Source organism: Tamandua tetradactyla, chromosome 13 (assembly GCF_023851605.1).
Source record: "Tamandua tetradactyla isolate mTamTet1 chromosome 13, mTamTet1.pri, whole genome shotgun sequence".
Classification (NCBI taxonomy): domain Eukaryota; kingdom Metazoa; phylum Chordata; class Mammalia; order Pilosa; family Myrmecophagidae; genus Tamandua; species Tamandua tetradactyla.
The window spans coordinates 17,756,396-17,770,300 of NC_135339.1; the positions used below are offsets into that span (position 1 = coordinate 17,756,396).

Here is a 13,905-nt window from a genome sequence, read left to right on the forward strand (position 1 = left end):
AACCAACATACTGACTTTCCCACTCTCCCTTGCAGTTAGAGGCAGCCCCAGAATCAAGTTCTGGCCAAAGAACCATAAATGAAAACAAGAAAGTAATCTGCAGGGCAAGACAGGGGTTTCTGGGAAATATTTAGAGGATAAAAGATGTGCCCATCATCTTGATTGCGGTGATATTTTCACATGAGTGTAAATACGCCAATCTTATCAAATCATTCGCTTTAAAGATATGCAGTTTATTGGATGTCAATTATACTTCAGTAAAGCTGCTAAAGAGTCTATTAGAGGGCTCGGGGAAAGAAGTGCTTTCCTGATCAAAGGGACCACGGTGGCACGTGCCTCGACTTTCCCTTCTTCCTACCTCAAAGCCGATGAGAGGCCTGGAGCTTGGGGAGTGTCTGATAACCAGCCGTGGCCAGAATGTTGGAAAAGTCCAAAGAATTCCCAGGACATTGAGTCCAAGCCTGTTGTCCAGCACTTACCCTGTTATATGAAGAAAAGAAACACCAATTTGTTTAAACCCCTTTAAATGACATTTTCATTTTCTTGCAGCCCAAAGCCTTCCTACAAATACTTAGATGCTCGATTAATATTTGTTGAGTAAAGGCACTGTGCATTGGATCAGAGAATGAGCTGAGAGGGAGCGGAAGCCACAATGGGCTGCAGTGATTGGAAAAGCTTTGCTTTTGAGGGTGCAGGACCGGGAAAGATGAATAGGGTTCGGCTAGGAAGAGAAGGTGCAGGGAACGGTGAAGGCAGGGACCACCCATCAGCAAAAGGTGCAGAGATGGGGACAAGCAGGGCACTCTCTTCCCCGAAAAACCCACTCGGAGGAGAGGCGAGCTTTGTCCCCTCCCTCCCTCTTGGTTACTATCCCATCCCATATTTTGCCTTCCTCTCCACATTATTTTTTTTTTTCAGAAGCAGAAAATTACAGCTGACAAGTGGCAATTGATCTCTTCACATTATTTTGAAGCAATTATATTGAAACAGGAAACAATGCTTCTAGGAAAAGCCCGATAACACAGCCGAACACAAAGCGCCCTCAAAGATAGATAGGGAAGGCCAATTTGCACTGCATAGAAACTGGCCAAATTTCTTTCCCCTGAAATTACTCTTAATAATTGCCTGGAAGTCTTCAAAAAGAACTTCTGCTTAAACCCGAGAGCTAGAGGACCAGCCATAGGCCTGCAGGTGCCCCCAAAAGTGGCCGCAAATCCTTGGACCTGCCAAGATCCCCCCAAAAAGGGATCCTCAAGTCTCTACTTAGAAAGGGGGTTCTGTGAGCCCAAGTATGGCTGCGCAAAATCGATTTCTGCAGAAAGCAGAGTACTAACAATTTCCCAAACCTGAGAAGAGCCTGGGACCCTTTGTAAAGAAAAGCAGATTTTCATAGGGCCCCCCAATATTGACTTACATTATTGTATTTTAATGTTGCTTATGTCTGTATAAGCCACAACTAGGGACAAACTTCTTCTGTTTTGTAGGTTATATACAATGGGAAATAGTAATGTATTTACAGATTTAAAAACAAACCAGGATGTGAGCTAAAGTGAATGAGTAATATCAGTTGTAAAGTGGAAGGTCATGTTTCTTTGTTGCACCTAAATCAGTACCTGTGACCTGAATATCACGACAGTGGTGGCAGCGGCACCTCCTTTAAGTTTATTGTGACCGGGTGGCTGCGTGGAGCCCGGTGGGTCAGTTTCCCACCCCTGACCTTACCTGGAACTTCTGCAAAGCGTCCGCTGAACCACATACCTTAATGCCATTTGGCCGTGGCCTGGTGAAGGAGGCATTCTTTGCCTGCCTTGTGTCCTCACAGGTCTGCAGAGATGAGTATGGGGCCATCATGACCGTGGCACAAACAGGGCCTCGGAGAAGGTATGGGGTGCCTTGGCTGCATATTAGAATCACTTGGGGAGATTTTTTAAAAATCCCAATGCTCTGGCTGCACCCTAGACCAATTAAATAAGCATCTCTTAAATGCTCCCCGGGTAATTCCAATGTACAGCCCAGTTGAAAACCATTGAGCTACATGAGAGCCTCAAACTTCAACATGCATCAGAGCCACGTGGAGAACTTGTTAAAACACAGATGCCTGGGCCCCACCCCCCGAGTTTCTGATTCAGCAGGTTTGGGGTGGGGCTGAGCAATTAGGGGTCTTAATGATTTCCCAAGTGCTGCCCATTTGTTGGTCAAGGGAGCCCATTTTGGGAAGCAGCAGCGTAAATTATCTGAATAGCCTCATCTTCACTTGTCAGGGATTATCACTGAAGTTAAGTCAGTTGCATCAAGAACTTGTGAATGGCCAGAGAAGGTGTCAAGAACCTCGGTTTGAGAAATAGGCACTCGTGAACTCAGTATTGGAGTTGGAGTCCGAAAAGCAAGGCTCAAATCTCAGCTCTGTCCCCAGAGCCCTTGGGTGGCCTCAGGCACATCGTCCATAATTCCGAGTCCCAGCCTATGATTTGGTAAAATGGGTAGATGGCCATCTCCCAGACTGGCTTGTGAAACACGGTGAAGCACTGCACAAAGGGCAAGCCTTGTTAGGGGGAGAGAAGAGCTTGGAAGTGACTGGGGTTTTGGCCCCAGCCCCACTGCTTGCTGGCTCTGTGACCTTGAGGCAGGCGTGTATAGCACTGTAAAGATGAGGAAAGAACTCGTATTAGCTCCAGGGTCATTAGGGGGCTCAGATGTATGTGAAGGCACCTATTAAACTGCAAAGCACTAAATGGCTAATTTTGTAAATTAAAGTATATTTCAAAGGTAGTAGGGACACTTGTGAATAGTTTACAGAGAAGGCGGCAGCACTAACCTATCTCTTCTGTACATGTTTGGGGTAGGTTCTCCTAAAGGGGAAACCCATCATGTTTTGCTGAGGAGCCCCTGGCATTTGCAAAGCTGAAAGAAAAAGATCTGAATCCCAAAGATGGGTGGTAATAGTGGGCGCAAAGAATGGGATCTGTTCAATCTTGCAGCATTTACTTTTGGGGTAACTATAAGGACTGGCTCCCCTTCATTAGCTGGCTTTATGAAGAAACACACCTTTAAGCTGAGCCATGAAGAGTTAGGGAAAAATAAATGAAAAAAGCAGTCGGAAAACTGAAAAGAACAGTAGCTGGGAATGAAGAAAGGCAAGTCTGAATTAGGAGCTCGTGTTTATCTTATTGCATTTGGCAGAAGCCAACATGCACTCAGAATGAGAAGTCCAAAATTTAAGACAGAACGTAGGGAATCGCTTTTCCTGGGCCGTTCCTAACTCACCCTTGGAGCAACATGGCAATTTTGTTTTACTGCGATTTCTCGCTAAGAAAGACTCAAAAATGAAGATTAAATATGGGGTGTCCGTGAGTGGTCATCTCACCACAATATAACTTGCAGAGGCCGGCCATCAGTCCTCAAGCCCATGGAAGTCAGTTGGGGACAAGCAGGACATCTTTGCTCCTTGCCCCGTCCTATGTGCAGTTTTTCTGAAAACCTAATGGTCCTCTAAAAAAATAAAATCTATTAAAAAAAAAAGTCAACTGTGAACTTACTGGTGCTTATTCTCCAAGGCAATTAAAAGTTTTCTTTGCCTGGGGTATCCCTATTGTGACTCTGATTTTCCCCAGACCAGACCTTGCAAGCAGGGACATGCTTTCTTAAGGTGTCTGGGAAGGATTTCTTAAATTGTGGGAAAAGTTATTTGAGGAAAAAAGAAAGAACAGAAAGAACTCCTTAGCCCACAGGTGATCAGTTACTCTGGGTAAAAACCCATTTGAAAGTCTTCTTAAATAAGCTGTGGAGCTGGTTGCCTGCTGAATGCTTAAACAGACATGACAGCCCAACTTTTAGGTGAAAGATCTGTTTTGGCTCCTAGAATAAATAGCTGCATTAGCACCACAGGCAGAAAACAACAGAATCTCCACCTTGCATATGCTAAATGCCCTCATTACTCAAAAGGCATGTACACCGTCCAGGCTCTCTACTTAAATGAAGAGACAAGGTGCAAACTAGTTGTATGAGAGTCAATGAAAGGCACTCTTCAGCCTTAGCAGATCAGTATTATAGAATGTCTAGTTTCCAGATAGGATAATGCAGAGAACTATATATGAGGCCTATCCAAACAACAAAAAAACTGTGTCTTTAGTGTTCCATGATCTTCTGAATATTTGGGTTTTGCATATAGACTATCCCAGAAAGCAGCCTCTGCTGGTGAGTTGTGATATTGCAGCCCAGCTCAACTAGGCATGCTGATGAGAGCCAGCACATTTAGGCAGTATTTCATATGACACTAAGATGTTTATGTGAAAAGATTATTGGTAGAGGTAGAACGTAAGCAAAGGCTCAATGACTATGATGGAGCACACTTCAGAGGAGAGCTGTGCCAAGGTCTCTGGGATTCTGAAAAGATGACAAAGCAAAAACAACACACCATGCCTAAACTCCTACAACCTCCTGAGCAACAGGGAGATCACAAGTCTGGCACAATCTCTTTCTTTACAAAATATCATTGATTCAGCATTTGGGGATATGCATCTAACTTTGTAATTGAAGCTATTGGAAAAGGAAATGATTTAGTTATTTTCTTTCTCCTCGTAGCCAATTAAAAAAAAATGTGCTTGTGTCCTGTGTTGCATGTTACACTGTGAATGTCCTCTGTGTTTCCAGGCACATGCAGTTGATACCCAGAGAACAAAGGTTGATATAGCAAATTGGTTTAGAACCTGGAGTCAGAAAGAAGAGGAATGATGCTCAGAAATAAAAAGTATCAGAGTTGGAAGGTGCCCTGGGGCCCATGTTGCCCAATTCCCTCATTGTACACATGGGAAAACCAAGGCCTCAGGAGGTTAGAGACCTGCCTACAGGCTTTCAGTAAGAAGCCCATGAATAGACTCAAGGCTTATCGCTAGCAGCCCAGGGCTCCTTGGAGTTTGACAGTCCAGCTCGTGGATTTTCCAGAGAAGCTACCATTTCATAATCTGTCCTATAACCTTCCCCAAAGATGATTTCATATTTCATACTGGAAATATTTTGCCTCAAACTATATTTCCCAGACTATCTTTTCCCCTAGGAAGTGGTCTTGATGTTTAATTCGGAAAATATGGTGATGGTAAGCACGTTAACCCAGATAACTGCATCAGCACAACATGCTCCCAGAAGGCCGAACATGAGAGAGGGGCATTCACTCCGGCACCCTGTGCGCCCTCCTCCAGCAGGAGGAGCAAATGCTGCAGCCCAGCCCCCAAGACTTCTTGTGGGAGAGGAGAACTTCTGTGCCCTTCAAGAGACAGTCATCTTAGGGAAATCTGAATTAGAGGGAACAAGCCTCCACGGACTCAAGAGCTTCTTCCTGCCCAATATCCCTTATGTTCCTCATAATGGATCCTTTCTTTAAACATTGCACCCCTCAATTAGCTCATAATTGCTGTCCGTGCCGTATGAATTATGCATCGTGCGATGCAAATCCAGTTTCTGTGGCCTTGGACAAATCACAAGCTGTTGAAGAAGCTGGAGTAATTACCAAAACAATCCCAGGAGACCTGGAGGAAATGAACATTATCTGGCCGACAGACCATTCGTCTGCCCTGCCTTTCCCACTTCCAGCCCCGTCCACCCCCACCTATGTCTCCTTCCATGGACAGCTGCTGGGCTTTGAGCATGCATTCTGCAGGCCAAACAGTGTGTTGAGAAATTTGTGGTGCCGTAACGTCACAATCCACGAGGCAGGGACTACTATTTCATGCATCCTATGACTTAGCTTGCAATGCTCTTTCTTTCTGGCATCTTTGGGTTTCCCACATCGGGCTCGAGTGAAGTTCACCTGTGTAACATAGATGGAAAAGGGGGTTTGTTTTTAGCAAGTGACAAGTGTCATGACATACGATAGCTTAAAGCTATAAAAAAAGGAACAAGGGGCACTTTGGAAACACTCAATGTGTTAATTGCAAAGCAAATTACACTTATTGAAAATACTTCTTAAGAACCTCTAAGGGAAAGTTTATATATATATATGTATATATATAATATATATATATATATACATTTGAAAGCATTAAAAGTACACATCTTCCCACATATCCAGATTCATGAATACAAATTCCTAACAGCCTATTTTTTCATAAAGTTATCTCAAATATAAATGTGTGTGTATATATATATATATATGTATATACATTAAATTGTGAGTGCATGTATATATGTGCATATACATATATATATACTTATATCAAATTTAATTGTAAGAAGAGGTCATAAGTTGCTCAGTAGTTCCTCCCTTCCTTCAGCCACTACCTCCACATTTTAATTTGGAGAATAACACATCACTGCAATTATGCCCATAACAGACTGTTTCAATAAGATATATCCAGATTTTTATTAAAATGACACAAGAAATTATTGTCTATAATTTCATTCAGCTTAAGGAGGTAGATATTTATCTTCAGCCTCTAGGCATTTTTTTGTTGATAAATGCATAGTCTTCTTTTCTCTATCCTACCTAACTTTCATAGAAATACATGCTGAGATAAGTGCTGCTTCGAGCTTTTTATTTATTCACTCATGTTTTCATTCATTTATTCATTCATTGAACATTTATTTAGAGCCTATTATGTGCCAACATATTGTGTTAGGAACTGGTGTTGCCAAAGGTAAATAAGGCATGATTCTTGCTTGTAGGTGGCTCGTGTCTAACAGAGAAGAGAGAGGCCTGAAACGATTTACACCCAGAGACTTCCTTCTCATCCTGCTCTCTGCCCAAGGACAATTCACTGTCTTGTCTGCTTCCTAGCTCCTTCAATGAGCAAAAAATGAAGTTGAAGAAATGTTTTTTGAGGTAACTCCAATGTTGAAAAGTCAGAGATTTTATTTGTAGGTAACAAGTCATAAACGCCTCTTATCCTAAGTAAGACATAGGATTGGGGTTGTGGCAGCTGGAGCAGATGGAGGGTGGGTTGTGTTGTTTTGTGGGTGATGGGCTGCCAGAAGCAGCAGGGGTCCGGGTCGGCAGACAAGAAACACCGGATCATGTATCGAACTTCAAGAGTGAGACAATTTAGATAGAAGAGAGATGCCAAAATTGGTAGCAGAGGCGCTCGAGGCATCAGGGAAACGCCTGGAGAGATGAGGCCTACATCTCAGCACAGAAATTAATTCATTCATTCAACAGATTTTTTTTTTTAAGCTCTTACTACTTGCCACTTTATTCCGGGTGTCAGGTGTGTGATATGAACAAAACAGCCATGGATGGCCTCCTCATAAGTTTACAGTCTAAGGGAGAATCAGACATTAAAACATAACTATGTAAACATGTAATTATCAGCCTGAACTAACTGTTCTTACAGGATAGCACAGGTTGCCTTAGTAGCAGAAAAAGCAGACCAGATCTTGCCTGCAGTCAGGGAAGCCATCCTTGAGGAAGTGGCATTTGAGCTGTGCTGTAAAGGAAAAATAGGAATCAAGTAGGTGAAGTGGAGGAAACTGTTTCCATAAATGACAGGCACTGCAGTGATGCCATTTTATATGGATGTTGGTGCTTCCCAGTAAGCAGTAAGAGGAGGCAGGCAAGTCCTTAAAAGGGCCGATTGGAACCGGAGGGCTATAATGTTTTATCTTCATCTATAAATGTGTTACTGTATATAAATACAGAGTGTGCATGACAATATTTCATGTATCAAAATTTCAGAAACTGCTGTGGTGATGTCTGTTTCTTGTGGAATAACTCAACTCAAATTCAAGTCCAGATTCTTGTTTTTCGTGAGTGAACTCTCCTGGAGCTTTCAGAGCTGTGGGTGTGCTGCTGTTCTCCCAAGCCGGAGCTGGAGGTGAGCCCTGGGCAGCCTAAAATGGACTCTCTCTTCCCACATCCATTCCTGGCCCATGACTCTTCCTGGGCTCTCTCTTCCCTATGCATCGCTTTCCTGCCAGTAGGAAGAATGAAAGACAAGAAATGGAAGATGTGAGGATTTGTGAATACTATAATTATTCTAATGTATTCCAAAGACTGATAAGCAGCAAAGCAGTTTCACCAAATCTTAATAAGTACTATGTGGATGAGAAAAGTGTCCAGAATTCAATAGATTAAATAGTTAGGCAGGGGTTTTAGTTGCAGGACGTATCAGAGCCTTTAATATTGTAATGTGTATTTTAAGTCTGCAACTGGGGGCACAGTAACCTTTTCCAAACATATTGGCCATGAGACATGCGTCTGGAAAATTTCTTGAATGTGATGCACTGCAGAATTTATATTTATATATGCTTTTAAATAAGTAATTCAAATTTAGGGTTTAAGAGCAAATTGGATTTAGAGACCACTTGTCCATACTTCCCACTTATAGAGAAATAGGAGTAAAAGCCACTGATATAAATACTCTTCTTTGACATCATTACATGCATATTTCTAACACTGTGGTGCCCACCCTGTTAAGTTGTAGGAGGGAGAAGTTCTACAAAGGGATAAGGAATTCTCTATACTTTACCACATAACTCTAGGCAAGTCACTGCTCTGAGCCTCGGTTTCATTGCGTGTTAAATGAATTCATGCATCTTTGGGTTGTGAAGATTCAATACTGTATGCAAAGCCCTGTCCTTCAAGCCCCCCAAATAAGATCCATGCTTTCTACAAACACTATATACAAATATTCTACACGTGAAATGCAAACATTCAAGATGTTTTTTTTAAATGTTGAGTTTTTCCTGGTCCCTAAGGGAAGATATTAATGCAAAGTAAAACGTCCTTGTTCAAGTCTGCGGTTTAGATGATGCTTTGCTCTCCCACGAGGCTCTTCTGTTTTATAACCTAGTGTTAAACTTCATTAAATACAAATTCTCTGGAGTTTATCATCCTTCATAGAAATCTACGCTTCAGAATTACAGCATTTCAAAGCTTCGGAAATCCTCCCGTTTTCAAGAAACAGGACGAGACTCCACAAGGAGAAGTGACTTGGACAAGTCCCCTGCATGGCCCAGAAACAGTTCCAACCCCAGTTGTGCTGGTGGCATCTGGCCTGGAGCCTTTGCACTGACTTGGCAACTCCTCATTCATTTTCCTGGAAACTTAAGCCTCCGCAGGCTGAAATAAATGTTTACTCTCAGATTCCCTTTTCCTCTGTACACTCCAAGGGATTTTCATTTCCTCACTGAAGTAGGAAGATGCAGTTTGTCAAAAAGAGAAGAACCCTCCACCACTGAGTTTTGTGTTTAGGGCCAAATGCAAAATTCAGCAGGTTTTCGCAGAGCTTCAGCTGGTGTCCAAGCTGAACACAGACATTTCTCTTTCTGCAGCCTGTTAGGAAGAGAGAGAAAACGCTTAACTCCGGGAGGAAGGTGCCTTCCTAATGTACACACTGGAGCAGGGGTCTGACCACAGCAACGACAGATACCTAAATCAGTGCTGCAGATTTTAAAAACAAAGACAGACATATATCTGATGCGACAGGAGCGTAAATAACAAGACTCCCTTGATTCTCACTCTCTGGTACTCACGCAGGGAACTGGGCAGCTCTGTGGATGGATGAGTGGCAGAAGTGGAGCTTGCACAACGAGTGCTGGCTGTGTGACCTTGGCCAAGTCTTCTCCCTTCTCCTGTCTGATCCTTCATCTGTCCGGAGGGGCTGAGAGCTGCGTGGTTTTTTTTTTAAGAACCTTTCTTCTCTCTTTTTTTTTATTTGTCATTTTAACTACTTAAAAATGTACAATGCAGTAGCACTAATCATATTTACAATGTACCACTATTTGTTTCTGAAATTTTTCATCATCCCATTTCATGTGTACCCATGAAACAATAACTCCCCATTGCCCCTTCCCCCGGTCCCTGGTAACCTCTAATCTGCCGTCTCTATGCATTTGCACATTTGAGATAATTCATATATTTGTCCTTGGTGCCTATGTTTCACCCACCATAAGGCTTTCAAGCTTCATCCATGTGGTAGCATGTAGAAGAACTTCATTTGTCTTTATGGCTAAGTGATATTGTGCTGTATGGTTATACCACCCTTGGTTTATCCATTCATCTGTGGATGGACGCTTGGGTTATTTCCACCTTTTGGCAATTGTGAATAATACTGCTATGAACATGGGGGTACTAGTATTCATTTGAAGTCTTTGGGGCATGTACCTAGGAATGGAATTGCTGGGTCATGTGGTAATTGTGTGCTTACCATACAAATCTGCTTGCCTTTATGTAAGAATTAAAAGAAAGACTAAAATCAAGCATCCATTCCAATAACTTATTGCCATTCCAGAGCAAGCACCACACTCAGTGCTTTAAGAGAATGAGGCCTTCCTTTCCTCTCAAGGGATTCCTGCTCATACAGAATGCTCAAGAAGCACTCAGCAAACAGCAAGGAAGCTGCATGGCAGGACTTTGCAATTCACAGAGACAGTGATGAGCTGTGTGTTTACTCCTGGCTCACCCCAGAGTCCTGGATGTCGTGGCCACTGTGCTCTTGAGCCAATGAGCTGATGAAGGGATTCTGTGAGTGAAGCCTGTTCTGCTGAAGCAAAGATCCGAGAATCGCCTGGTGAGTAGAGAGCATGGCAGACAGATCTCTGAACCATTCCTGAAAAGAAGTCTCTATGGCGTGAATGCCCTAGTGTCTCCCAGTTGGCAGGTTCTAGCTCCAACTTCCAAATGTTAGGTGAGGGTTGCAGGAAGCTGCCTGGCCGGGGGATGTTTGAAATCAGATGGATCCAAAAACCCTTTGTTCCAGCCACACTACCAACTCAATAGAGAGTCTTGAGAAGGCTCTGGCTTCTTCACTGGGAAGACATCTGGTAGACACCACCAAGGTAACTAGGGCACCAGAGAGAGGAAATGGTTCCATATCTACCCAGATAACACTCCTAGAATGTTTTCTTCCCACCTGGAAAATACAAATCAGAATAGTCACTCACTGAAGCTTAAATCCAGGGAGAGCCCTGTCTGGGGAACCAGACCTTGCCCAGGCTTGGTGAGAGATGTCCGTGTGGTCGGTCTCTAATCTTACAAATAAGGAAACTGAGGCAAGGGGGAACTGTAAGAGGACACTCAGGTTGTTGGTGGCAGGGCTGGTACTGAAACCCAAGCTCCTGGTGGGTGGCATGGGGGAAGGTGGGCACTGAGCTGGGTGCTCTGGACATCAGTCAGTAGGGGGCGCTATGCCTCCCGGTGGTGTTCACAGATGCCCTGGCAGGGGACACACAGAGCCCTTGTTAGGAAAGGGGTTGAAAGCCCATAGCTTGCAGCAGAGGCTCTGCTCTCCTATGTGTTTCCCCTGCAGCAGTCCCTGCCTGCCCCCCCTCCGCTTTACTCACCTGGATCCTTGGGAATTTTCCCATCCAAGATGAAGACACACCAGTTTCCTATAAAACTTGTAGATAAGTTTGCCATTCTTGACCGGGAACGTGGCCGGGGCAGTTACCTGTCTAAATACGTGTCAGGGAGTGAGTGCATTGGCAAGGAGGTGCCGGGGAGGTGGGGGGGGGGGCATTTTTTAACCAGAGAAACGTGCCCACTCATCTTTGCAGTTAGTCCCTTCCTGAGCGCCTACTACGCGCCCGTATGGGGTGCTCACGATGCAGACATCTAATCAGCGGCCCGGTGCACAGCCCTCTTTCTGAATGTCGCCGCTCAATCCTGGGCTTTGTGCTCGCTCTCTTTCTTCCTCACTCTCTTTCTTTCTTTCTTAAGCCACCAACAAAACTCTGACCTCTCCCCGCGCACACAATGCAGGCAGTCACTCATGCATTAACAACCACCGGGGCCCCAAAGGTCGTTTCTATGACAACCCCGGGGTCCTTAATGACCCTGGCAGGCCAATGATTTTGTTTTGTTTGAGAGTGAAGGAATAATAAGTCAGGCCGGCTGGCTCTGGCTGGCCCCTGTCCCCCTGGCCCCCCTCCGCAGGCTGCGCTGATATGCTGTTCATTATCTGGCTGCAGCATCGGTCCCAGAGACGGGGGCAGGCAGCCAGCTCAGAAAGACAAGAACCGTGCTACAGACAAAGAACCGTAAAGGGCCAGAGTGTGCCCTGCCTCCAGGGCTGGCTGGTCCCGGGCTGAAGAGTGGAAGCCAGGACCCTGGGGTCCTGGGATCCCAGAGTCAGACAGCATGATGCCCAAATCCCCGCACAGCTCTTTAGAAAGGACCAGGTGCAGGGCCGGGCGGGAAGGTCTTTCCATACAGGAGGTATCCCAGCCCCATAACCAGGCAGCGTCCCCCTGGAGGGTGAGACAGATCATTTTAATCATGTGATGAGCGAAGCAATTGATGTGCAGCCCCCCAGGTTCCAAGGGGACCTTCAATAACTTCGGAGGCCAGGCCCCATCTTTCAGACAAAGGAGGCACCTCCACGGACCACAGGTGGGGCATAGCCCGACTTGGATTTCCAGTTCAGGTTTTCTAGTTCTATCTACCCTAAAAAACTTCTTGGGGAGTAAGCTTTCATTGTCTTCTGATCGTGGGCCTCCAGCTTGTCACATTAATTTTCAAATGCGATGTTCGGCAGCATGGGATTTTGCTAGCAGACACTTGGAATTATTTTTGTTATGTGTGCACGGCTGAAATCCCCTAGAATAAGTCATTAGCCTCTTAAAAAAAAAAATTCAGCTCCTACTGGCTGCCTGGTGGTCCAATCAGCTGACTCATTTTCTATGCTTTCCCTCAGGTAATTAGCGTTTTCATTTTTCCCAACCCGCCTATTAGATAAACTCCAGGATCCCATTCTGTTGAAGCACATTTTTGTGACTTGACTTGTCTCAGCCCCTTCCCGGGAAACAAAAGGAAAAATCTGGAGAAGGGCACAAAGAGGTAGGTGGGGGCTGCAGGCTCATGTTCCCCTGTGGGGGCACTATTGGTGAATCACGGAGATGGAACCGGGGCAGTATGCTCGGCGGGGAGGGGCTCAGGCGAGGGAGCTTGCACGTGGGCTCCAGCCTCTGCCCTCAACCCCGCTGGGTAACGGGCAGAAGGATACCTGCCCAGAACCCCCTGGTGCAAATCCAAAGATGCATAAACAGCATAGACACTCTTTACAGTGGCAGCGACCAGCCCGCTCATGCCCCACCACCCTTCTGCTCTAGGCTTGCCCTAGAGCTGGAATGGAAAGCCCCAGGGTCTCGGGACTGCAGGCAGCAGCATGAGGGTGCAAAGGGTGCCCCTGGTGGCGAGGCCAGGGGCAAACTGGAGGGCATGTGCCTTATCTAAAGCAGGCAGCGGCTGCCCAGGACTGTGGGCCCAGCATTGACAGCTTTCGAATGTGGTAGGTTAAATTACATATCCCAATTTGTTCTTAATCGTAATCCATGTCCCTATGGGTATGAACCTATTGTAAATAAGACTTCCTGAAGATGTGTTTCTAAGTTAAGGTGTGGCCCAACTGGTTGATGGTTACTGGAAGCCTTAAAGAAAGAACCTGGGAGTCACAGAAACCGGAAAGGAGAAAACACCGCCATGTAACGGGAGCCAAAGATAAGCCAAGGCACCCAAAGATGGCCAGCAGCCAGCCCCAGAAGGCTAAAGACTTTGGGGAGAAAGTAAGCTAGGCTGACATGTTGATTCTGGATTTCTTCTAGCTTAAAAACTATGAGCTAACACATTCCTGTCATTTAAGCCAAAACCAGTTCGTGGTATTTGTGATAGCAGCTCAGGCAAAGTAAGACACCGAGGGTTTTAAGAGAAGACAGAACTCGGGATTTTTTTTTAACATGAAATCTTCAGATTTTTAAATGTTGACAATTTTAATTTTTAGAACGTTCTACTGGTCAAAGAAAACATTCTTGTTTGAAACATGTGGTCCCAGGGCCACCAGTTTATGATTTCTTCCCGAAACCATGCTTCAGCATTATCTGGGAACTCGTTGGAAAACAGAAATCTCAGGCCTGGCCCCAGATCTCCTGGGTCATAAACCGAGTGACCAATACACAAAATTAAGTTTGGGAAGCCCTGCA

At 44.9% G+C, this 13,905-nt stretch overlaps 1 long non-coding RNA gene across 1 annotated transcript in view; it reads left to right on the forward strand.

Annotated features, from left to right (window-relative positions):
• The window catches only part of LOC143653635 (uncharacterized), a 36,771-nt gene extending 29,940 nt beyond the window's left edge, over positions 1–6,831 (forward strand). Inside the window, exon 3 of the long non-coding RNA XR_013161430.1 lies at positions 6,658–6,831. This is a non-coding gene — a long non-coding RNA (uncharacterized LOC143653635). The remainder of the gene's footprint in view (positions 1–6,657) is intronic.
• Positions 6,832–13,905: the final 7,074 nt, after the last annotated feature.